We start from the raw sequence: 11,312 nt of genomic DNA, 5'->3' as shown, positions 1-11,312 counted from the left end.
AAAAATCTTATTATTTTTATATTTTATCTAAATTTTTAAAATTTACAAATTTAGGTCCTACACTCACAATTTTAATGATAAGTCCCACATCCACTTTTTTTATTATGGGTCCCACAGCCATAATTTTTTAACAAAATCATTTATAAATTAAATTTAAAAAAATGAAGAAAACAAAGAAAGTATTGTAGACCTATTTTAATTTTGGAGACAAAAGTGTCCTTGTTTATTTTAATTTTCGGACAAAAGTGTCCCCGTCGAAACTCATCACCATCGTAGAAGCTCATCACCATTGCAGCCGTGACGCGTTCCTAGCCGTGAAGCTCATCACCATCGCAGTCGATCTCATCACAAGCACTCGTCTAAGTCATCTCCATTAGTCGGACTCCACCATCTGAACCTGAGTAGAAACAGAGATTTTTTTTTTTTTCCACCGCCATGAACCTCAAGAGCTTCTTCACTCCATTGTCAAGCCCGTCGCCGCCACCAGTGTTGCAGTTCCCTCCTTACCACACATAGGCACCACACATGCTGATCGCACTTGGCAACGCCTATTCTGGTCCGTCCGATGAGCAGCATCGGAGTAACTTCATGAATTCCTCAATGGTGAAGGTGGAGAAGGAGAGCCCGGGTGAGAGATAGGTACAGAAAGAAACTCAGCCAAGAGCAGGAGGAGTCATCCCTAAAGCTCAATCGGCTTCCTTCTCCCTCCATCTCGAGGCGGCTAGGCAAGGGAGAACTCGACAAAGATTATGGGTTTTAGGGCAATTTTTTTAACTATAAGGGTATTATAGTAATTTCATAATTAATTGTAAAATAAAATAAATAAAAGCATTACCCATAGTTATTATCTTGTACCAAACCCAATTTTAAAACCTTAATTTTAATCTCAGTTACAATTTTAATCTCAATCTCAATATCAATTTCAATCTCAATCTTAATTTCAATCTTAACCTCTCCAAATTCAAGCATGCGCACCAAACATGGCCATAATTCTTTAACATGCTTTACAATATATATTGATGATAATGATTTATAAACTAAATTTTTAATCTGATCACATGCTTTACAATATATATTGATGATGATGATGATTTATAAACTAAATTTTAATCTGATCACAAGTCTCACACCTGCTATTTTTTCTGTAAGCCTATATTTTATGTTCCAGATGCTATTTTACTCTGAATTAAAAAAAAAAAAACATCGACAACATGCGCATATGACACTAGAATTATATGACAATTCTGCTCAAAACAGAAAAAGAAATATATGACAGTAAAATGAAGCCTTAATTTTGTAGACCCCAAGATAAGGAAGAGAGAGAGAAGGATAGAGAGAAAGGAAACCAGAGTCCAAAACGTCAGAATTTTTTTTTTTTTTTAAAAACCCACCACAATATAAAGATTCATGTAGTCCACATCACTACATCAGTCCATGCGGGGCCACAGATATAATAAGCTGGTTTAACAATCACTTGTACTATCTGGCAAAAAACAAAAATAATAATAATAACCACTTGTACTGTGGAAGGCCTTTTTTTTGGGCTAGAACTTGTACAGTGGAATAACAGTGAAAAACCAGCAATAATTACAAAGGATGGAGATATCTAAATCTACAATCAACTAAAGTTAATATCTGAATCAAAATCCATGAATTCCAAGATCAAGTCCCTAAATCCCATTAAAACCAAAGAATAGTAAATATGCAGAAGAATAAACTGTTAGGGTAAAGAAGATGCAATAAGAAATAATAACGAAACCAGAGGCCTACGCACGCACTGATCAAGTCATCAAGCTAAAGGACTTCAATTTATGGGTATAAGAATCCCAGTCTTTTTCAGAGTGTGATTCATTAGTGACTTGCCTCTCGTACATTTAATTTACAAGTTGCTATGTGCTAAATTTTACAAAAGAATCTCGGGTATCAATGAAACAGGAATGATAATATTGACTTGTTATTGTTGCAAACTGCCAATCTTGAGACGGCTGAAAATTTGAACTCGTATTGGAAGTATCACCTAACTTTGAGGTGCCAAAACATGAACCACGTCGTGGTGCAGCGGTCACACTTTCAACTATACTTCCGTAGAAGTGGCTGCTACAAATTATACTCTCTTTGAACAATCTCTTTCTTATGGGTGACCAAAGAAACTCTTACATGAACCTAATGCACCACATCATCCATATTCTGTCCAATAAAACATGCCATGTCAAATGTTAGTAAATATAAATTGATTCTGTTATAGATGGTGATAGACAAAAAAATAAAAGCCATTAAAAAGAATGAATATTATATTTTAGTTGATTGAACTAGTACAACATAGCATGTTTTCATTTGATAGAGCATGAATGATGCGATCCACTAGTCTACACGAGAATTTCTCAAGTGACCAACAAACTTTGAGGCTTGACAACCATCAGTCTCACCTTCCCAGAGTTAATGTCCATTTGCAGTTATCACATCCGAACTGTTTTCTGTCCTACTTTGAAACAGTGTCTTCCGGTTACTAATTTCATTCCTGAACAAGTACATATTCATCAGCCAAAAGCAAGGAAGAAGTAGAACAGATATTGCAGATAGAATCAGAGCATAGATGATCGGTAAAACCTGAGACAGTTCCAAAGCGAGTTATAATGGAGAAGAGCAACAATTGTTCGCTTCTTCTCTCTACCCCGCTGAACCACGGGCAACTGCTGAATACCCTTGGCTTCCATCAAATCCTTGGCCATAGCCAAGCTGGAATCAGGGTAACAGGTTAAAAGTCCACGTTCTTTTCCACGATAGCTAATCCCTCGAGTACAGGCAGAAGAAACAAGACACATGCTTGCCTGCCAATTTTTCAAGTTGGCATGTCATCAGTACATTGATATCAAGACAGGCAACGTTAAAAGACAAGATTCTATAGAGTAGCTTGTGATGTGATTATTCTATCCTAGTAAATATTAGATATCAAGGCATGAAGAATTCCAGTATTCATAAGGCAGCCTACTCAGCATTGCACTTCAGATATATTCGTCAAAAGACTACACACTCTAAAATTTGTTCGTAGCAATTATAGTTTTACTATATGAAGTAAGGTGAATTAGATTGATTCAGTCATAGTTGCAAAAGTTACTCTGAAAAGTTCCTGCAAATACATATGTAAACCTTATCCCTTGTATTTTTTTTTTTTTTGTTTGGTAGTGTGTTTGGGGGAGTGTTTTCATTCCCCCCAAATCATGTTGCTGTATGATTAAACAGTAGAAGCAACAGATATATTGATTCTGCATTTAATTGTACGGATAAGCAATAGCCACTCCAGACATACGAAAGATTCTATGAATTTTGTAACACAACTGCTTATATAACAAAAAGCAAATAGGTATGGAGTACTTTCTACATACCTCCAGAAGCCCTGAATCACTCTTAGAAGTATCACTAGTTTTCCTGGACAGAAACCTTTTAATGTCACCATATGTCAAAATTCCTTCTAGAAAATCTTCATCATCAACCACCAGGGCACAATTCTGCTGGCCATTATCCATTAACTTGGTTGCTTCTTTCAGTGTCATCGCCGGTGAGACCTTCAGATAGTTTTTTGACATGGCCAGGGAAACCTGATCAATGAGAGTGATGATGATATATTGACGTCATGAAGGTACCAGATTAATAAATGCCAGAAAATAAGATCAAAAGTCGGTAACATGCTGCTGAGTCAAGAACAAAACCTGTGATATTAATAGTTAAGAGGAAAGAGAAAGGTATTCTCAACCTTAAGATTTTCTAGAAGAAGCTCCTCATCAATTGCTTCAAGATCAGCAACATTTCCTACAACAGAGAGTTCTAAACCATCTCCATTGGTTTGTCTCCAGTTCCCTCCATTTTCTTCAGGCGCAAGGGAAGAATATCCTCTTGCTAAGCTTCTTGAATCAGGTGCATCATTATCCTTCACCTGGTTTGTCACTGAAGGAACCCATATTGCCAACCCAACAGCACCCTGAGAGCAGGATTGACAAACACACGAAGAGAAATTCAACATAAAATCAGCGTTCAGAATTTTTTACATCAAACAGAATTGAAAATTCTGTTCAAACCCCAACATAACTCAAAAAAAAAAAAATCATGAAATTTGAAAGCAAGCATGCAACATAGTTGAGATTCAAGCCACAAGTCATTGTTATTTGAAAAACCAGGTGCATTCCACGTACCAAATAACTTTAAATTAAATACAAGAAAATTTAGAGAAATACTGTAAAGCAATACATTACACAGAACAAATGAGTAAAAGACATGTAATACCCATGTCCAACAATGACCCTTTTTTAAATTTAAAAATAAAAAGATGCTGCAATTTTTATTTTTTATTTTTTGGGAGGGGGGGGAGAGGAATACATGCCTTCAGCTTTTAGAAAAAGCAAGACTGCCATGACGCTAAATATTATTGTAGTGAATGAGCTGAGAAACTCTTATATATACATCTAAGGTATGCACGAGAATATATACAGGAGAGAAAACAATCATATCTCCGAGAATCATGGAGATTGATTCAGAGGAGGAGAAATAGGAAATAATCTCGTAAAAACCTCCTACTCTTAACTACCCAGTATCCCACAAAATAATAACAAATATTTACATTGAATATAATAAATACTAGGTCTAACCACACTCCTCCTCAAGTTGGATCATAGATACTAATCATGTCCAACTTGCTTATACAACCATCAAATGCTGTTCTTTGTAATCCTTTGGTGAGCACATCAGCAGCTTGGAGTCTTGTTGGCAGATAAATGAGACAGACGACTCCTTCTTCAACCTTTTCCCTTATAAAATGTCTGTCAATCTCCACATGTTTGGATCTTTCATACTGAACTGGATTTAGAGCCATACTTATTGCCGCTTTATTATCACAATAAAGCTTCAATGGGGAATCAATTCTGACATGTATCTCATCCATGACTCTTTTTACCCATAGTACCTCTGAGATGCCTTGAGCTAGAGCCCTTAGTTCTGATTCTGCACTACTTCTTGAGACCACTCTTTGCTTCTGACTCTTCCAAGAGACTAAATTTCCCCATACGAAGGAACAGTAACCTGATGTTGACCTCTTATCCTTGTATGTTCCTCCCCAATCTGCATCTGTATATATTTCTATAGATCTTAGGTTTTGTTTCTTAAACAGCAATCCTTTACCAGGTGTGCCCTTTAAGTACCTCAAGATTCTATATGCAGCTTCCATATGTCTCTCTCTAGGGTCGCACATATACTGGCTTGCAACGCTTACTGCGAAAGCTATGTCTGGTCTAGTGTGAGAGAGATAAATTAGTTTACCAACTAATCTTTGGTATTTTTCTTTGTCTACTGGCTCATTCTTTTCTTCTTCTTCTTCTTCTTCCTCCCCACAACCATCTTTCTTGGATTCAACTCCATTTGCCTCACCTTCCTGATTTTCCTTCAGTTTCTCCTTTTTTTTCTTAACAACAATGGGTGTGTCTACAGGTCTGCATCCCAACATGCCAGTTTCGGCAAGTAAATCAATAATATATTTTCTTTGGGACACATAAATCCCTTGCTGTGACCTTGCAACCTCCATACCTAGAAAATACTTCAAGTTGCCTAAGTCTTTCACTTCAAACTCCTTTCCCAGAGCCCTCTTTATTCTATCCACCTCCTCCTTATGATCACCTGTGACAATTATATCATCAACATATACAATGAGGATACATCTTTTTCCATTTTCCCTCTTCACAAACATAGTGTGATCAGCCAACCCCTGCTTATACCCTTCAGCTCTCAAAACTGTTGAGAATCTGTCAAACCAAGCTCGAGGTGATTGCTTTAACCCATACAAAGATTTTTTCAACTTACACACTTGATTGGTTCTCCCTTCCTCAAAACCTGGGGGTAAAGTCATGAAAACTTCTTCTTTTAGGTTACCATTTAAGAAGGCATTCTTTATGTCTAGTTGATGTAGGGGCCAGTCCAAGTTTGCAGCTACAGAAATCAAAATTCTGATAGTGTTAAGCTTGGCCACAGGTGCAAATGTTTCTTTGTAATCCAAGCCATATGTTTGAGTAAACCCCCTTGCCACCAACCTTGCTTTCAATCTGTCTAATTTTCCATCAGCATCATATTTAGGGGTAAATACCCACTTACAGCTCACAATTTTCTTTCCTTCTGGAAGATCTACTATCTCCCATGTGTCATTCTTTTCTAAGGCATTTACTTCCTCCATTACAGCCTTCTTCCATTCAGGTACACTCAGTGCTTCATGCACATCATTAGGAATCTTTACCTTGTCAAGATCAGTTATAAATGCACGAAATTGTGAGGATAATGTACGGTAACTCACAAACCTCTGAATAGGATGTTGTGTGCAGGCCCTCGGTTGCTTTCTGAGAGCTATAGGTAGGTCTAACTCATCCACTTCCTCCCTTTCGGTCACTGCTTCTTCCTCGGATTCTTGAGGAAACACAGCACCTTCTACGTTCTCCGCTTCAGGAACCTCTTTCAGTTCAGATTCTGATTGTACGTCAGTCATAATAGTCTCCCTCTTTTTCCATTTCTTCCTTGAGTAGGTTATTGATGTCTTGTCCAGTGCAATACCAGCATCTTTATTATATTTTGAAAGACTTTTCACTTCAGTTTCTGGCCTAAGAACCCGAGAATTTTCTGGTATAGGTAACAAAGGATCTGAGCTCGTGAACAAAGGATCGTGGATTGAGTATTTCTCACTTTCCAAAGGCTGAAGATCACTCCCTCTCTCCCCCTGAATTGAGCCATTTGGATAAAAAGGTTCATTTTCAACAAAGGTAACGTCCCGGCTGATGTAAAGTCGTTTGGTAGTTGGGTCAAAACATTTATACCCCTTTTGTGTGGAAGAGTAACCAAGAAAGAGACATTTGACAGCTTTGGGTTCCAATTTATGGGAATGATGAGAATGAACATAGGTGGTACAACCAAAGATTTTGAGGGGAAGATTAGTGGTGAGGTGAGTGACAGAGTGACATTCTTGTAATTTTTCAAGCGGTGAAATATAAGAGAGAACACGACTTGGCATGCGGTTGATTAAGTATGTAGCTGTGAGAATTGCATCACCCCAAAAGAATTTAGGAACATTGTAGGTAAAGAGTAAAGCACGTGCAACTTCTAACAGGTGTTTGTTTTTCCTTTCCGCAATGCCATTTTGTTGAGGGGTATTCGGACAAGTGCTTTTATGAATAATTCCGTGTTCTGTTAGAAACATATGCATGGTGTTATTGAAGTATTCAGTTCCATTATCAGTATGAAGCACTTGAATTGTGGTGTCAAATTGGTTTTTTATCATTGTATAAAACTCAGAGAACACAGAGGGAACAGAGGATTTATCTTGCAATAAGTAAACCCAACACATCCTAGTATGATCATCAATAAATGTGATGAACCACTTTGTATTAGTTCGATTAGTGACACGAGTAGGACCCCACAAATCACTATGAATGATAGAAAAAGGACGAGTAGATTTGTACTCAATAGGTTTGAAAACGGATCTGTGATGTTTAGCGAGCTCACAATCAGTACAATGAAATGGAGTGTTTTTATTGACTTGAAATTCTGGAAACAGACAACATAAATATTGAAAATTTGGGTGACCTAGTCTCCTATGCCATAACATAAGATCTTTAAAGTCTTTATTTTCATAGGTAGATGCGACATTGCATTGAATTTGAGACCAAAGACTACTCACGGTTGATTCATCAAGATAGTAAAGACCATTATGCACCTTAGCACTCCCAATCATCTTCCTCGATGAGAGATCCTGAAAAATACAATGAGTGGAACAAAAGTGAGCCCAACAATTAGCCTGTTTAGTTAATTTACTAATGGGCAGCAAATTACAGGCCAAATATGGTACATGTAGAACATGTTCTAATTTCATAGCTTCAGAGATAACAACACTGCCTGTTCCTGCTATCGACGAAGATGACCCATTTGCTGTACTTACTGTCTCATTTCCAGCACTAGGGACATAGGTACTAAATAGCTTAGAGTCTGAAGTCATATGATCAGTTGCCCCTGTATCCACAATCCATTTGAAGTTACTAGTAGAGTTAAGTAAGGCACAGTTACCTTTATGAGCCACTGACGCAGTATGATTCGGTTTCTGATTTTTCTCATTCTTCTGAAGCATACTGAGCATCTCGAGTAACTTACCGAGCTGTTCCTTATCAATCTCTGGTGTTGATGAAGTTGAATCTATTTTATCTGGTGGCACATCATGAGAAGCGTGGTATCCTCGTGTTTTTCCTTTTCTTGGCTTCCAATCAGTCGGTTTTCCATGGATATCCTAGCAAGTGTCACGGGTATGCCCAATCTTCTTGCAATGTTCACAAGAAACCTTCCCTTTCTGATTCTTCTGGTTTGCGTCACTGCTCTTGCTTACAAGAGCAGCAGAATCTAGAGTAGGTACTAGAGTAGGGGTAGTGCCAGGAAGCATGACCTTGCGTCTCGAGGCTTCACGACGTACCTCAGAAAAAACTTCCCTGGTTGATGGGAGTGGTGCACGACTCAAGACTCGTCCTCGTACATCATCCAGGGACTGATTTAATCCAGCAAGAAACTGAAATACACGCTCATTTTCAACTTTCTCCTTATACCGAATTGCATCACTACTGCTAGACCATTCCACATCTGTCATTAAGTCTAGTTCCTGCCATATAGCATTCAGTTCTAACCAGAAGGCAGTGACATCACGTTCTCCTTGTTGCAGTGTCCATGCCTTCGTTTTGAGCTCATATATCCGAGCTAAGTCCTTCCCATCAGAGTATGAATCTCGTATTGCCTTCCAGATTTCATGGGCTGAGGGGAGAAACATAAAGCTTTGTTGAATTTCTGGAATCATGGCATTTATTAACCATGATGATACCAGTGAATTTTCGGTGTGCCATTGCTGGAACTCTTGCGTCTTGGGGTCTTCTGGGATCTTCGATGAGCCATCAAGATAGCCCATTTTTCCTCGGCCTCCGATCGTGAGTTTCATAGCTTGTGCCCTCATACGGTAGTTTGTACCGTTTAGTTTCACTGATATAACGTGTACCGATGATCCTTCGTGGCTGGTAGTCGACCCGAAGGGACCACCTGCCCTGCTCGGATCAGTCTTCGAGGACCCATCACTGTTCGAAATGGGAGAACTGTGAACTGGGTTCGACTCGTGCTCGGTACTTTCTGTCTCAGAGTTCTCGGCGTCGGACAGCACTGGGAAGTCACGGTGCTCTGATACCATGTAGTGAATGAGCCGAGAAACTCTTATATATACATCTAAGGTATGCACGAGAATATATACCGGAGAGAAAACAATCATATCTCCGAGAATCATGGAGATTGATTCAGAGGAGGAGAAATAGGAAATAATCTCGTAAAAAACCTCCTACTCTTACTACCCAGTATCCCACAAAATAATAACAAATATTTACATTGAATAGAATAAATACTAGGTCTAACCACAATTATGCACTATGCACAACTGTCTGTTGGAAATTAAGAACACACCAAATGATCTCCTTTAGAAAACAAAATAAGTTTTGCACTTGACTCATTTCATTAACCATATACAGAGGTATACACCTTTCTATTGCAATGGTAAGGAATAGTAAAAAAAAAAAAAATGTTTACCATGAGAGGAAGTAATATTCTATAATCTTTGTCAGCTCAAAAAGAAGTAGAACTGAAGTCAATGGTACTGAGCAAACTGATGCTAGTGTAGCAGCCATTCCAACCTGCAGTGGAAGCTAATTATTCCTTGCATGAACTTACAATAATAAAAATATATCTAAACAAAATCAGACTTGAAATGAGCAATGCACAAGGGTCACCATACCAGTGCATATGCCTGGGGTTGGGCAACAGCAGCATTTCCAGGAATGGCTGAATTGATAAGCTCTGCAGCAGAGCCTCCAAAAACAGCACCAACAGCAGCACCAATCATTAAACTTGGCGCATAAAGACCACCCACAAGCCCAGACCCCTTGCAAAGAGCTGTGGCAATAACCTTGGCAGCGGCTAATTGAGTCAGCAGCCATATTCCAGGAGCTGAAGCACTTTTCCCAGTATGTAAAATTTCTTCTACATTTGTAAATCCCCAGTACAGTATTCCAGGGTATTTAAGAGCTATAGCCCCAGCTCCTAGACCACCTAAAGCAGGGCAAACCACAGTAGGAAGGCCAAATTTCTCCTTAAGGACCTCAAAGAATTTGTCAAACCAAACAACCAATCGAGTAAAGGCCACACTTACAACACCACATAGCATGCCCAATATCAGGTATAAAGGTAGTTCTGCATGGTTGCATCATAATAAAATGTTAGGCAATTCATTTGGTAACAATGCCCCCACAATACTAAGAATTGGAAGTTTTAGATACTAGATTGATTCTCCTGCTTCTTCTGCAGGTTATATCAATGCAGATAATGGCATTCTTTAGAAGTTTTAGAAATGGAACTGGTGAGTTAGACAGTAACTAGATAGTTCGGTAAGGCAAAGAAATCCATCGATCTTTTAGTAATCTTGTATGTCACAAGAGAGGGATAATATTTCTGAACAATATCAAGTCACTTGTATATTGTCTCGTCATAACTATTGGCTTGAAGTCAAGAAATTTTTGGCAGAAGGATAATAAACAAACTATAAAGCACTCAAACGTCATTGACCAAAATGGTACTTCAAACTTGAAATTAAGATTGTTACAAACTATAACAACCCCAAAACTTCAAGGACACATTCAGGAGAGAAGTTATTTAGCAAGGTCAAGAATATTACCATATTTCTTCTAATTTTAATATCTTTCCATGAAGTAACTGAGTGGCCAGAAGATGAAATTACATTCTAGGAATATTAAATTTGAGGTTTACTAAGAAATATAAAATTCCTCAGAAGTTGAATATCTCAAGCTATCATGACAGGTTAGAGAATATTAAAATTCAGAGTTACTGGCCACATCTTACTTGTGAACAATATCAATATCAAATCATTTTAAGGAAAAGGAAACCAATTAGAAAAGTATTTTTCCATTATAACTTTGAGTTTCATTTTCATGCTGGTAATAAAAATTTCATTTATAGCATATGGCAAAGGTAAAGAAAAACAACTGCAGCAGATTGTCAAATCATAAGCAGGCACTGTAAAAGCCGACTGGGTTCCAAGTAAAACATTGAAACAGTCGATGAGATGACAGAAGCCAGTATAATCATGGCAGTTGTAAATGGGGGAGAATTCTCTGCACGGAGAGGTCTTAACACTGTTTCAATAGCAAAGAAACAACCAGCAACTGCCGCATTGAAGCCTGGATACAGGAAATAAATAA

General features: G+C 38.1%; 1 pseudogene; it reads right to left on the bottom strand.

Moving 5' to 3' along the window:
• Nucleotides 1-1,781: 1,781 nt before the first annotated feature.
• LOC129317497 (chloride channel protein CLC-f-like) overlaps nt 1,782-11,312 on the bottom strand; it is a 19,177-nt pseudogene continuing 9,646 nt past the window's right edge.

This window comes from Prosopis cineraria, unplaced genomic scaffold (assembly GCF_029017545.1).
Source record: "Prosopis cineraria cultivar Desert tree isolate PC_DT_omini unplaced genomic scaffold, ASM2901754v1 PC8, whole genome shotgun sequence".
In the NCBI taxonomy this organism is placed as follows: Eukaryota; Viridiplantae; Streptophyta; class Magnoliopsida; order Fabales; family Fabaceae; genus Prosopis; species Prosopis cineraria.
Note: the sequence above shows the minus strand (reverse complement) of the source record. Positions and strands in the feature narration are given on the sequence as shown.